This window comes from Callorhinus ursinus, unplaced genomic scaffold, assembly GCF_003265705.2.
Source record: "Callorhinus ursinus isolate GAN/ISIS: 27379988/994484 unplaced genomic scaffold, GSC_fseal_2.0 scaffold33, whole genome shotgun sequence".
Classification (NCBI taxonomy): Eukaryota; Metazoa; Chordata; class Mammalia; order Carnivora; family Otariidae; genus Callorhinus; species Callorhinus ursinus.
In genome coordinates this window covers 8,511,044-8,523,338 of record NW_027397095.1, presented here as the reverse complement: position 1 = coordinate 8,523,338, position 12,295 = coordinate 8,511,044, and positions in this window count along the sequence as shown.

The window sequence follows — 12,295 nt, the reverse complement described above, 5'->3', positions numbered from 1 at the left end:
TATTATATCTTAAACTTGAAATGCTGCATTGCAAAGCTATTTATGTCCAAGAGAATTCCCTAATACCATGCATTTGTCTTAATACTACTTGAATTCAGCATCTATAATCTGTTCAAAAATCAAATTAATCACAACTTAGAGATTTGGCCTACTGGTCATATTCAGTGTGTGCTTGGGACTAATGTCAATATTAATTGATACAAAAATGATTTTCCCTTCAGATGGATTGATTGATGTCTATAGTCTAATAATAAAATGGAGCTCTATAATCTGAGAAGAATGAAAATAGTTGATAGGGTTTCTGGTTCAAGACAACAGGCAGCACACATTTTATAGCTCCTTTTGGTCCTGAATAATAGTAACGAAGTACTAAAGATAGTAAACCTGTAAATTCACTGGAAATGATGAGAAAGGCATCAGAACACCAGAGCTCTGACACATATTCTGTAAGATGGAAGAAAGGTGAGACCATATTGATGAATAATCTACAATGGCAAAAACCACAGATCAGGGCATGCACACAATGCTTCAGGAGAGGTTAGAGCTACTTTCACCAGAGAGGTGGAATGGGAATAAAATTATAAACCAACATGATTGATGGTCTACCATAGTTGTCTACAAGGTTGTGTGTGCCCATATAAAGGGATACACAAGATAATTTTATGTGGTACACAGAAAAAAATTAGTGTCCATTATACTTGTTTTCTATCAAAAATAAATATATTATGCTTCTCAATATTTTATGAACAGATTGACAGTTGTCTTTGTATGTGATTTAAAAATATATATTATATATTTTATATATTAAATATATTATTGGCAGGGGAAGGGTCGGGGAGGAGGAGGGCAGAAAATAATATATATTATTAATTTAATGAATATAAATTCATATATATAATTACTGATAGATGTCCTTTTTTTGGAACTGATAGAGACTATAGAATAGCTGTGTGGGTCAGCAACAACACCCTATACTGGCCTTTACCTGCAGGCAAAGACCAAAGTGCTACTGCCTAAAGAAAGTATAATCTGCCAGAAAAGGGTTAGTGCTATTGTTATGGTAGCTGATAATTCTCAGAAGAACCCTCTTTATTATGATATACAGAAGAGTGACCATGTGCCTGATTTCTGCCATAAACACTAAAATATAACCCAGTAGTTTGATGTTAGATCTGACTTTCAGGAGGCCCATGAAAGAAAAAGAACTTAATAATGAGAGAAAAATTCCTTGATAGTGCCTTATAATAATCAACATAGTGCTTCATTTGTACATATGAATAGAAAACCAAGCATCATCAGATATTTGAGAAAAACTGGAAACATAAAAGGAAGCACAGCTAACCCTGGAAGAACCAGGGAAAATTTGGAAGAAAATAACTTTAAAAAATTCTTCTAATTAATATTCTTGGGAGAATCAAAAAGATCACACATTCATAAAAAAAGAACAAGTGGCTTTAAGAAAATAGTAGTCAGAAAACAAATGAAATTTAAATTTGAGTAAAGACAAAATTAATAGAATTCAAATTGAATGTAAAATAAATTGCAAAAATTGCAAAAATTATTAGATATCACATAGATTATCAAAGTTTCATTGGCAAACAGTAAGAATCATACAACAGAGCCATTGGTGAATGAATATCCAGGAGACTATCTAGCAGAATTAAATGAGTTAAAAATTGAAGGAAGAGAAAAATTGACAAGTACAATGACATGGTACGTGTTTTACAAGAAGATAATTTATATATCAAAATATTAGGGCAATCCTTTTAGAAAACAAATGAAACCTTCAAATATTTTTGCAAAAATTACCTTCTTTATTTTCATGCTGTGAAATTTAAATGCAAAATAAGAAATATAGTAGAATGTTATCTTATAATTTGGTTGGAAAAATTGATCTCTAATTCCTCTGTAAAAATTAATACTTCTTTCATTCATTGTTTATTCTAAGATATTAATCTGTAGTTTTGATTAAAACATAAATGTTTTTAAATATAAGATTAAATAAATTTATATTTTAATTTTCTCCAGGCAAGTTCTCAATAAAACTTTTACTTTCTGCTATTTTTCATAACAATGAAATTTTGGTGTCGTTTTCTGTATTTTCACTTTAAGTACAATTTTTTAAAACAGGGTAATGAGGTCTTAAAATAGTATGATTTAGGAAGCTGGATGATCTTAGTCATAGGCAAATAAGGCATACATTTCTTACGTCAACAACCAGAAAGGAAAAAAAAACTGACTTGTTATGCCAGGAAAAACAAGAAACTCTATAAGGATGTAATGATCCAAATATGAAGCAATCTAAAATGTAGCATGATTTTGAGGATTAAATGGAGTGTAAAGTAGAAGAATGCATTAGACTTTGATACTTGAAGCATCTTCCTTTAGCAGGCTATATCATTTTTTTGTAGATCTAGTCATGCTACTTGGATCTATGGTGAAAATACACAATTATAATATTAAAAAGTATTAAATACATATTTATATAACCTTGACAACCTATAAAGATGGATATTTTAATTATATTTAAAGTATGGGATTTATGTTATAAATCTTGTCAATGTTAAAAAAAAGGTCATGTTAACTCAAGTTGAGATGTAAAGGGGAGGAAATTATAGTTTCTGTGAGTTAGTGGGGGAGTCAATGGCTATAATTTAAAATCAATAAATGAAGAAATAAGGCTTTATAAAGATAATCAATAGAAGAATTATAAAAACAAATGTATCTAACACATATTGGAAAGATTTGAGAGAAAAGTCCTCTAGTTGAGCTCAATTCTTCATATTTAAAAAAATTAGGGGTATAAGCATATTACTTAGAGTTATTATGATAATCACCAAAATAACATGAAATAACTACTAAGTAATAAGGCTGGTGATATGAAAATAAGGTGGATTTTTAAAAAATTTATAGCCTTCCATACATTTAAAATTTTATTTCCATGTACATGTGTTATATCTTTTTCTTCCTCACCCTCTAATTCCATCCTCCTGAAGTAACCAGTGGTAGCAATTTGATGTGTACCTATTCATACCCTTCTAACTGCTTATTCTTTCTTTTCTGTCTTTCTGTTTCTCTGTCTCTGTCTCTGCCTCTCTCACACACACATACAAGCACAGAAGCAGGGGCGCCTGGGTGGCTCAAGTGGTTAAGCGTCTGCCTTCTGCTCAGGCCATGATCTCAGGGTCCTGGGATCGAGTTCTGCATCGGGCTCCTTGCTCAGCAGGAAGCCTGCTTCTCCCTCTGCCTGCTGCTCCCCCTGCTTGTATTCTCAAGCTCTCTTGCTCTCTCTCTCTCTGGCAAATAAATAAAATCTTTAAAAAAAGAAGAAAAACTTTAAAAAGAGCAGAGAATTTATTTTTTGTTTTATTTTAATCCAACTGTTTATTTATTAAACAGTTTTATTACCTTCTATTTTCCTGTCTTGATTAAGAAGGTATTCCCTACTTTGTAGTAATGTATTTCTTAAGTTTTGGAAGATGCTTCTATTATTTTACTTGTTACCTTTAGATCTTTACTCCATCTGGAATTTATTTTTTATTATGTCAAGTAGTGAACTTTTTTTTTCTCAAAGGAATAGTGAATTTTCCCAGCACCATTTATTAAATAAGCTATACTTTATTACCTGAATTAAAATCATAACTTTGTCCCATTTTAACTTAAATCTGAGATCTATTTAGACAGTTATGCTCCACAACTAATCTATTTTTCTATTCTTATCCATCTGACTCAGAATAAGTTTACTTTCTAATATAGAAGGACTTATATAAGTAATACTGCACTATTAATTTTAATATAATATTATTGGCATTTTGATGATCTTTATTATTCCCTATAAATTTTTATATAATTTTCTTCAATTCTAAAAATTTGGAATAGGTAAATTTATGTCTTCATTGAGATGTTCATTCTATTAACCATCCCTATGCAGGAAAATACTATTCATTCCCAATAGTTGGTGTTTTTATGTCTTTCTATAAGATTTATTAATTTAAATAATCTTTTTTGAGATAATATTCACATACTATCAAATCTTTCCCTTTAAAAGTGTTTAATTCAGGGGCGCTTGGGTGGCTCAGTCAATTAAGCATCTGCTTTTGGCTCAGGTCATGATCCCAGGGTCCTGGGATTGAGACTCATATCAGGCTCCCTGCTCGGTGGGGAGTCTGCTTCTCCCTCTCCCTCTGCCCCTCTTTCCCCCTGCTCCTCATGCTCTCTCTTTCTCTCACTCTCTCTCAAATAAATAAATAAAATCTTTTTTAAAAAGTATTTAATTCAGAGGTTTTAGTACATTCATAAGAATATGCAACCATAGCCATTAATTACAAAAATATTTTTATCACTCCAAAAAGAAACCACATACCCATTAACCATGTCTCCCCATTTCTCTCTCCCCTTGTCCTTTCCAACCACTAATCAAATTTCTGTCACTATGGTTTTGCCTGGTCAGGACATTTTATGTAAATTGAATCACATAATATGTGGTATTTTCAGACTGGCTTCTTCCACTTAGTGTAATGTTTTAAAAATCCATCCATATTGTAATATGTACCAGTACTCCATTTCTTTTTATTCCTGAGTGGTATTACATTTTGGGATATACCATATATTATTTGTCCATTGTTCAGTTGGTCGACATTAAAACTGATTCCATTTTGGGGCCATTATTCATGTACAAGTCTTTGTGTGGACATTTGTTTTCATTTCTATTGGGTATATACCTAAGAGTGGAAGTGCCAAGGCATAAGGTAACTCTATGTTTAAATTTTCGAGGACCTGCCAAACTGTTTTTCGTAGAGACTGCTACATTTTATATTCCTACCAGCAATGTTTGAGAGTCTCAATTTTAACATATCTTTATCAACACTTATTATTATCTGTTCTATTTATCTGCCACCCCAGTGGATATGAAGTTGTAACATGTGCTTTTCATTAGCACTGCTCTGAGGGCTAATGATGAGCATCTGTTCATTTTCTTAATTACCATTTATATGTACCTTCTTCAGAGAAATGAATATTTGAAAACTTTGCCCTTTTTAAAAATTAGATTGTAGACTTTTTATTGTTGAGTTAGTAGATTTTGTTATATATTCTGGATACTAAACCCTTATGAGATATATGATTTGCAGACAGTTCCTCAAATTATGCTTTAAAATTTTTATCCTTTTTGTGGATCTCTGCTTTTTGATTAGAATGTTTAATACATTCATATTTAAAGTTCTGATAATTTAGAATTTGTGTCTGCAATTTTGCTATTTGTTTTTTATATGTCTCAGGTTTTTTTCCTTCTATTTCTTTATTCCTTACTTTGTGGTAAATGTGTATTTTCTAGCATATTATTTAATTCTTTTGTAATTTTAATAAACATTTGAGTTATTCCTTTAGCAGTTTTCCTGAGGATTACAATTAACATCTTAACTTAAAAACATGAACCTCAATGTAATGCCATCTTAATTTCGATTGTATATACAAATTGTATATCTCTGTATATCTCTGTAACCATGTTCTAGTTCCCATGAGTTAGATCTTAATATCAACTCAGTTTCTTAATTATTGTCTTAAGCAATTTTTAAAAATCAGATAGGAAAGAAATAATTATAAACCAATAATGCATTTAATATCATAGTTTATATTTTATTATATACTTACCATTACTAGTGCTATTGGTGGATTGATTGGTTGATTAGGATTACTGTATAGTATCTTTTTATTTCATCCCCAGGACTTTATCTTCTGGCAAAAAAATTCTCTCTGTTTTTATTTATTTGGGTGATATGTTAATTTCTCCTTCATTTTTGAGATATAGTTTTGCTAAGTATGGAATTCTTGGTCAACAGTCTTTCTTTGAAATTCACTTCACCAATCTACAATAAAATAATATTTGATGTTAGCTTTTCATGAATAGTATTTTTCCTAATTACTATTCCTGTTTTATTAAGAGTCATGCTAAGAATTGGTTGTAAAATGCTATTAAATATTTTTTTCAGTATTTGAAGATACAACCATATGGTTTTCTTCACTTAATTTGTTAATGTAGTGACTTTAGTTGATGGTTGGAAATATGAACCATTCTTGCAATTTTATAATTTACTTTACTTGATTATTTTGATTTTATTTGTTGCTGACTTTGACTGTTAATATTTTATTTAAAAGTTTTGCATGACATTAATGTTATTTTTGTATCAAAATGAAAGACTAAAAGCCCAATTCAATGATTTCCTTACCCCTAATATTGAGGTGAGACTTTTAGATTGCTTTTATTACCCATAAACTCAAACTCAACTGGTTGGTTTAATATGTTTTGTATTTTTATGGGATGCCTGGATGGCTCAGTCAGTTAAGCATCTGCCTTCTGCTCAGGTCATGATCCCAGGGTCCTGGGATCGAGACCCACATCAAGCTCCCTGCTCAGCAGGAAGTCTGCTTCTCCCTCTGCCTGCCACTCCCCCGCTTGTGCACTGTCTTTCTCTCTCTTTCTGGCAAATAAACAAATAAAATCTTTAAAAAAATAATGTTTTGTATTTTTAGTTTCCAGCTGATATTAGCAATTACAGTAGTACATATATTTTGTTTCAAAAATTCTTATAAGAACAATAATAAATGCTGTAATTATAAGAAGGAATATAAGGAAAAGGAAGAGAAGATACAATAGATGATGGGTTAGTTAAGACATACAAAGAAACAAGCGGTGATTGTTTCTGTCATTACTGAAGAATGCTCCAGAATAAGTAACTGTGAATTATATTAATAAGAGAGATAGATTCAGAGAGAGGAGGAAACATAAAGCTCGCTAAAAAACATAATAATAAAAAGGGAAAAGGTGGGATTCTTTTTTCCTCAGAGACTAATGTCATGCCTGTAACTACCTTCCATCATTGGACTATGGTCTATTTTGATTAGTTCTATGATTAATATCAGTCGTTGCAGAGACAACTATTATGTATTTTCTGGTAAGTATGGTTAAGATGAGCTATGTGATATGAACATATATATATATATAGATAGATAAATAGATATAAATATAGATTTTTCTTTATTTGAGAGAGAGTGGGGTGGGGGAAGAACAGAGGGAGAGGGACAAGCAGACTCCATGCTGAACGTGGAGCCCAACATGGGGCACAATCTCATGACTCTGAGATCATGACCTGAGCCAAAATCAAGATTGAGATGCTTAACTGACTGAGCTACCCAGGCACCCCATTAGCATATTTTTTAAGTGTCATCTTATTAGAATAAAATTAGTTTAAATAAAGTGAATTAATTCCTAAGATAATTTTTGTATTAATACTCTCTGATTCTAAACCCTGGAACTTTGAGAAGTTTTAGTTGTTCTTGCAGTTGCTGCTGCTGCTATTTTACTTTTTATTTTGAAAGAATTTTAGACTTACAGAAAAGTGATAAAATCATACAGAAGTCCTATATTTCCCTCATCCAACTTCTCCTAAGATGAAGCTCTTACATAACAATAGTAAAATTGTCAAACCCAGGAAATTAACATTGGAACAATATGATTAATAAACTGTAGAACTTCCTTCACTTTTACTAAAGTTCTAACTAAACTCTCAAGCTTTTTAATTAAGTTTTTAATTTTAATTCCACTGTAGTTAACATACAGTGTTATATTAGTTTCAGGTGTACAATTTAGTGATTCGGCAATTCCCAGTGCTCACCATGACCCAGCGCTCATCATGACAAGTGCACTCCTTAATTGCCAACACCTATTTCACTCAAACCCCACCTTGCTACTGGTAACCATCAGTTTGCTCTCTATACCAAGCTCTCAAGTTTCAACTTTTTGACTTTTTTCATCTTGAGCTTCATCTTCAATATGTCAGTGTTCCTCTTTTGTTCTTCCATTACCTTGACAATTTTGAAGAGCATTGGTCAGTTATTTTGCCATACATGTATTTGTTTTCTTTTGTAAGTTATAAAATAAAATGATGGAAACAGAAGTCCCTCCTATGGTACAAAGAAATACTTTCTAGGTCTATATAGAGAGCTACAGATTTAAATGACTAAAATTGTAGGTCTGCAGACTATATATGGAGGTTTTACCCTAAGAGTGGAGAAAATGGAAAAGGATTGGAATTCCAATGTGCTTCCTAATATTTCCTCTGGTGCACTCTCCAGAATATTCAGAAACCTAGTTATTTTATGCAGCTGAATTGAATAACTCAGTTCTGATCTGAATGAAAATGGATAATATTCTCTCAAGATTGAAATATAGTAATTAAACTGATCAGAGAATAATTCATTCATTTGAAAAGAAATGTGAAAATGAATATGAAGATAACCATGTTTGCATATTCAGAGAATGACCCATCTTGTTAGATTCATTATTCCCAAATAAATGTTAAAAGTTATTAAAACCACTATCCTTTTAAAAAGAATGAAATTCTAAAAACATAATAATAATGATGAAGTATAGAAAGATTTCATGAAAGTACTGGTACTGTAATCATATTACTGTTGAGTTGGAAATAATTACCTATTATAAAAAGTAAGAGTCATATAGCTTAAAAACAAAACTATAGTTAGAGAAAATCTATTTCGGAGAAAACAAACTATTGAAAAAGTTATCTTCAGGCAACTTTTGTTCGATGTCTATTAAGCAAATTAAATTAATATCACAATATTTTTTTTTAAAGATTTTATTTATTTATTTCACAGAGAGAGACACAGCGAGAGAGGGAACACAAGCAAGGGGAGTGGGAGAGGGAGAAGCAGGCTTCCCGCCGAGCAGGGAGCCCGATGCGGGGCTCGATCCCAGGACCCAGGGATCATGACCTGAGCCGAAGGCAGACGCTTAACGACTGAGCCACCCAGGCGCCCCTCACAATATTTTTTCTAACGATATAAAATAGTTAACTGAAGGAGTCTGGATTTTTTGCAAATTTTTTTTGAGATATAATTTAGATCATCTAAAATTTGCCTTTTTCGGAGCTCCTGGGTGGCTCAGTCGTTAAGCGTCTGCCTTCGGCTCAGGTCATGATCTCAGGGTCCTGGGATTGAGTAAAATCTTTTTAAAAAATTTGCCCTTTTAAAATGTTCTATTCAGTGTTTTTAAGTATATTAACAAGGTTTTGAAACATTGCCACTATATAACTGCAGAATATTTCCATTTCCTCAAAAGAAAACCCTAGTCATCAGTCCCTCCACCGATCAACCACTAATCTAATTTCTGCCTGTATGGATTTGCTTATTCTGGATATTTCATACAAGTGGAATCATACAATGTGTGCTCAGTTGTGTCTGGCTTATTTAACTGAGAATAATGTTTTCTAAGTTCAGCCATTTTGTAGCATGTAAGAGTACTTAATTCCTTTATATGGGTGAATAATGGCCCATTGTTTGGAAATATAACATTTTGTTTATCCATTCCACAGTTGATGGACATTTGAATTATTTCTACTTTTAGTTATTATGAATAATGCTGCTATGAACATTTCTGTGCATGTTTTTGTTAAGACATATATTTTCATTACTCCTAGACACATACTCAGTAGTAGAGCTTCTGGGTATTATGGTAATCCTGTTTTATTTGAGGAATTGGTAAAGTGATTTCCACAGTGGCTCACCATTTTACATGCCTTTCAGCAATATATAAGAGTTCCGGGCGCCTGGGTGGCTCAGATGGTTAAGCGTCTGCCTTCGGCTCAGGTCATGATCCCGGGATCCCGGGATCGAGTCCCGCATCGGGCTCCCTGCTCAGTGGGGAGTCTGCTTCTCCCTCTGCTTCTCTCTCTCTCTCTCTCTGTCTGTCTGTCATGAATAAATAAAATCTTTAAAAAAAAAAATAGAGTTCCAATTTCTCCACATCCTTACCAACATTTATTATTGTCCATCTTTTTATTATAGCCATCCCAGTGGTATGCAGTGGTATCTCATTGTGGTTTTCATTTGCATTTCCCTAATGACTAATGATATTGAGCATCTTTTGATATACTTATTTACCATTTGTATATGTTTTTTGGAGAAAAGTTCATGCAGATCTTTTGTCCATGATTTAATATTGGATTATTATTTCTTTATTATTGAGATGTAAGAGCACTTTATATATTCTGGATAATAAACCCGTATCTGATACATGCTTTCAAAATATTTCCTGCCACTCTGTGTGTTGTATTTTCACTTTCTTGATGGTATCCTTTGGTGTACAAGTTTTTAAGTCTAATTTATAAGTCACTTAATTCTTTATATCTGATTCCTTATATATGTAAGTAGTGATATTTGTAGTCCTATCTTATAAAGTTGTGAGAATTGTAAGTTTATATGTGCAAAGTGTTTACAATAGCACCTGATGGTAAGCATTATAAAAGTGTTGGCTATTGTTATTGTTGTTATATAATTGCTTAGTTCACAATGTGACCTTTAATGCAAGAGAAGTATTTTCTTAATTTGAGTATAAGAAATATATTGGGGGGCGCCTGGGTGGCTCAGTTGGTTAAGCAACTGCCTTCGGCTCAGGTCATGATCCTGGAGTCCCGGGATCGAGTCCCACATTGGGCTCCCTGCTCAGCAGGGAGTCTGCTTCTCCCTCTGACCCTCTTCCCTCTCGTGCTCTCTGTCTCTCATTCTCTCTCTCTCTCAAATAAATAAATAAAATCTTTTAAAAAAAAAAAAGAAATATATTGGTTATATTTATATTTATCAAAAATTAAATCAAATGTTCTAAGTAGTTATTATGAACCTAGGAGTATGATAGGAATGGAGGGGTATTTATATATAAAATACAGTTCTTTCTTTCAAGAAGCTAAGTTTGAAGAAATGACATAATCAAGGATTTATCCATACCTATGTCATTAACCAAGTTCTGGTGATATCCAGAGGAAAAATATAAGATCTTTATTCTCATGGAGCATCTAAATAAAAAGATAAACACATAAGATATATGTTAAATATCTAATATGCTACACAAAAACAAGTAATATAAAGTCACACTAAGTGGGCATAGTAATGAAAGTTCCAAAAGTAAGTAAAACTCATGAGAAAGTAATATATTACATAAAAGTCCTACATGAATGGTAATCACAGTAAGAGGTATTCAGAAAAATCATATATAAAGGCATTATTTTCTGATGATTAGTTTGGCAGCAGCCTGAAGATTACATTACAGAGGAGTTTGGGAGGAAAGTTAAGATGATGTATCATGCATAAGGTCATGAGGGTTTGGTCTCCTTGTGTCAGGGATACAAAGGGTTGTGAAGGGGCAGATAAGAAAAATATTTCAAAGGAAATGTCTACTGTGGCATCACAGATGATTCTATAATTTCAGGCCTGAGAGATTCAGGGAATATTTCTCTTGTTCATTTTATATTCCTTTTGATTAAGCAACACTAAATAAGTATATGTTAAAATGTTAATATTTGGGATATATGTGTATATGCTTTTCAATATTTCCTGTTTGTTTCCAAGAAAGGTTTATATTGCTTTCATGAACAGAAATGATTTTATTAATAAGTATTGGATAAAATTTTGATTTTTTTGCTCAAGATGTTAGACAATCACAAATTTTATTTGATATACTTTAGTTTTATTGTATTTCATCTAATTATGTCAAATACTGCCATTACTCTAAAGTAAAATTTGAACTGTCAAATAGTTGAAGTAAAAAAGACTGTTGAATCACAGACCTGTACTTCTGAAACAAATAACACAACATATTTTAAGAAAAAAGAAAAAGAAGAAGATAACAGGAGAGGAAGAAAAGGGGAGTATGTCAGAGGGGGAGACAAACCATGAGAGATGATGGACTCTGAAAAACAAACTGAGGGTTCTAGAGGGGAGGGGGGAGGGGGATGGGTTATCCTGGTGATGGGTATTGAGGAGGGCACGTTCTGCATGGAGCACTGGGTGTTATGAACAAACAATGAATCATGGAACACTGCACCAAAAACCAATGATGTAATATATGGTGATTAACATAACAATAAAAAAAGATCTGTCAAAAAAAAGAAACTATAATTATTTTGTTTATTTTTCAATTTTCTTCATTACACCTTCCTTCATATGTTGACACCATATTCAAATTGGATTTCTTCATTTATTAAAATTCACTTATTCAATAAAATTTATCAGTCACCTACCATATACTCCTGAGACAATGAAGAAAAACACATAGTCTCTTCTTCAAGCTTACAGTAAAAAAGGAGAGTCATGTAAAAAAAAGAAAAAAAAAGCTAAGGGTGATACACTAAGAGTTACAATGGGAGTTTTAAGATGCAAACCGTAATCCAAAAATGATGAAGTGATTAACTCTGGTAGAAAGAGGAGATGAAAAAAATCTTGATAGAGG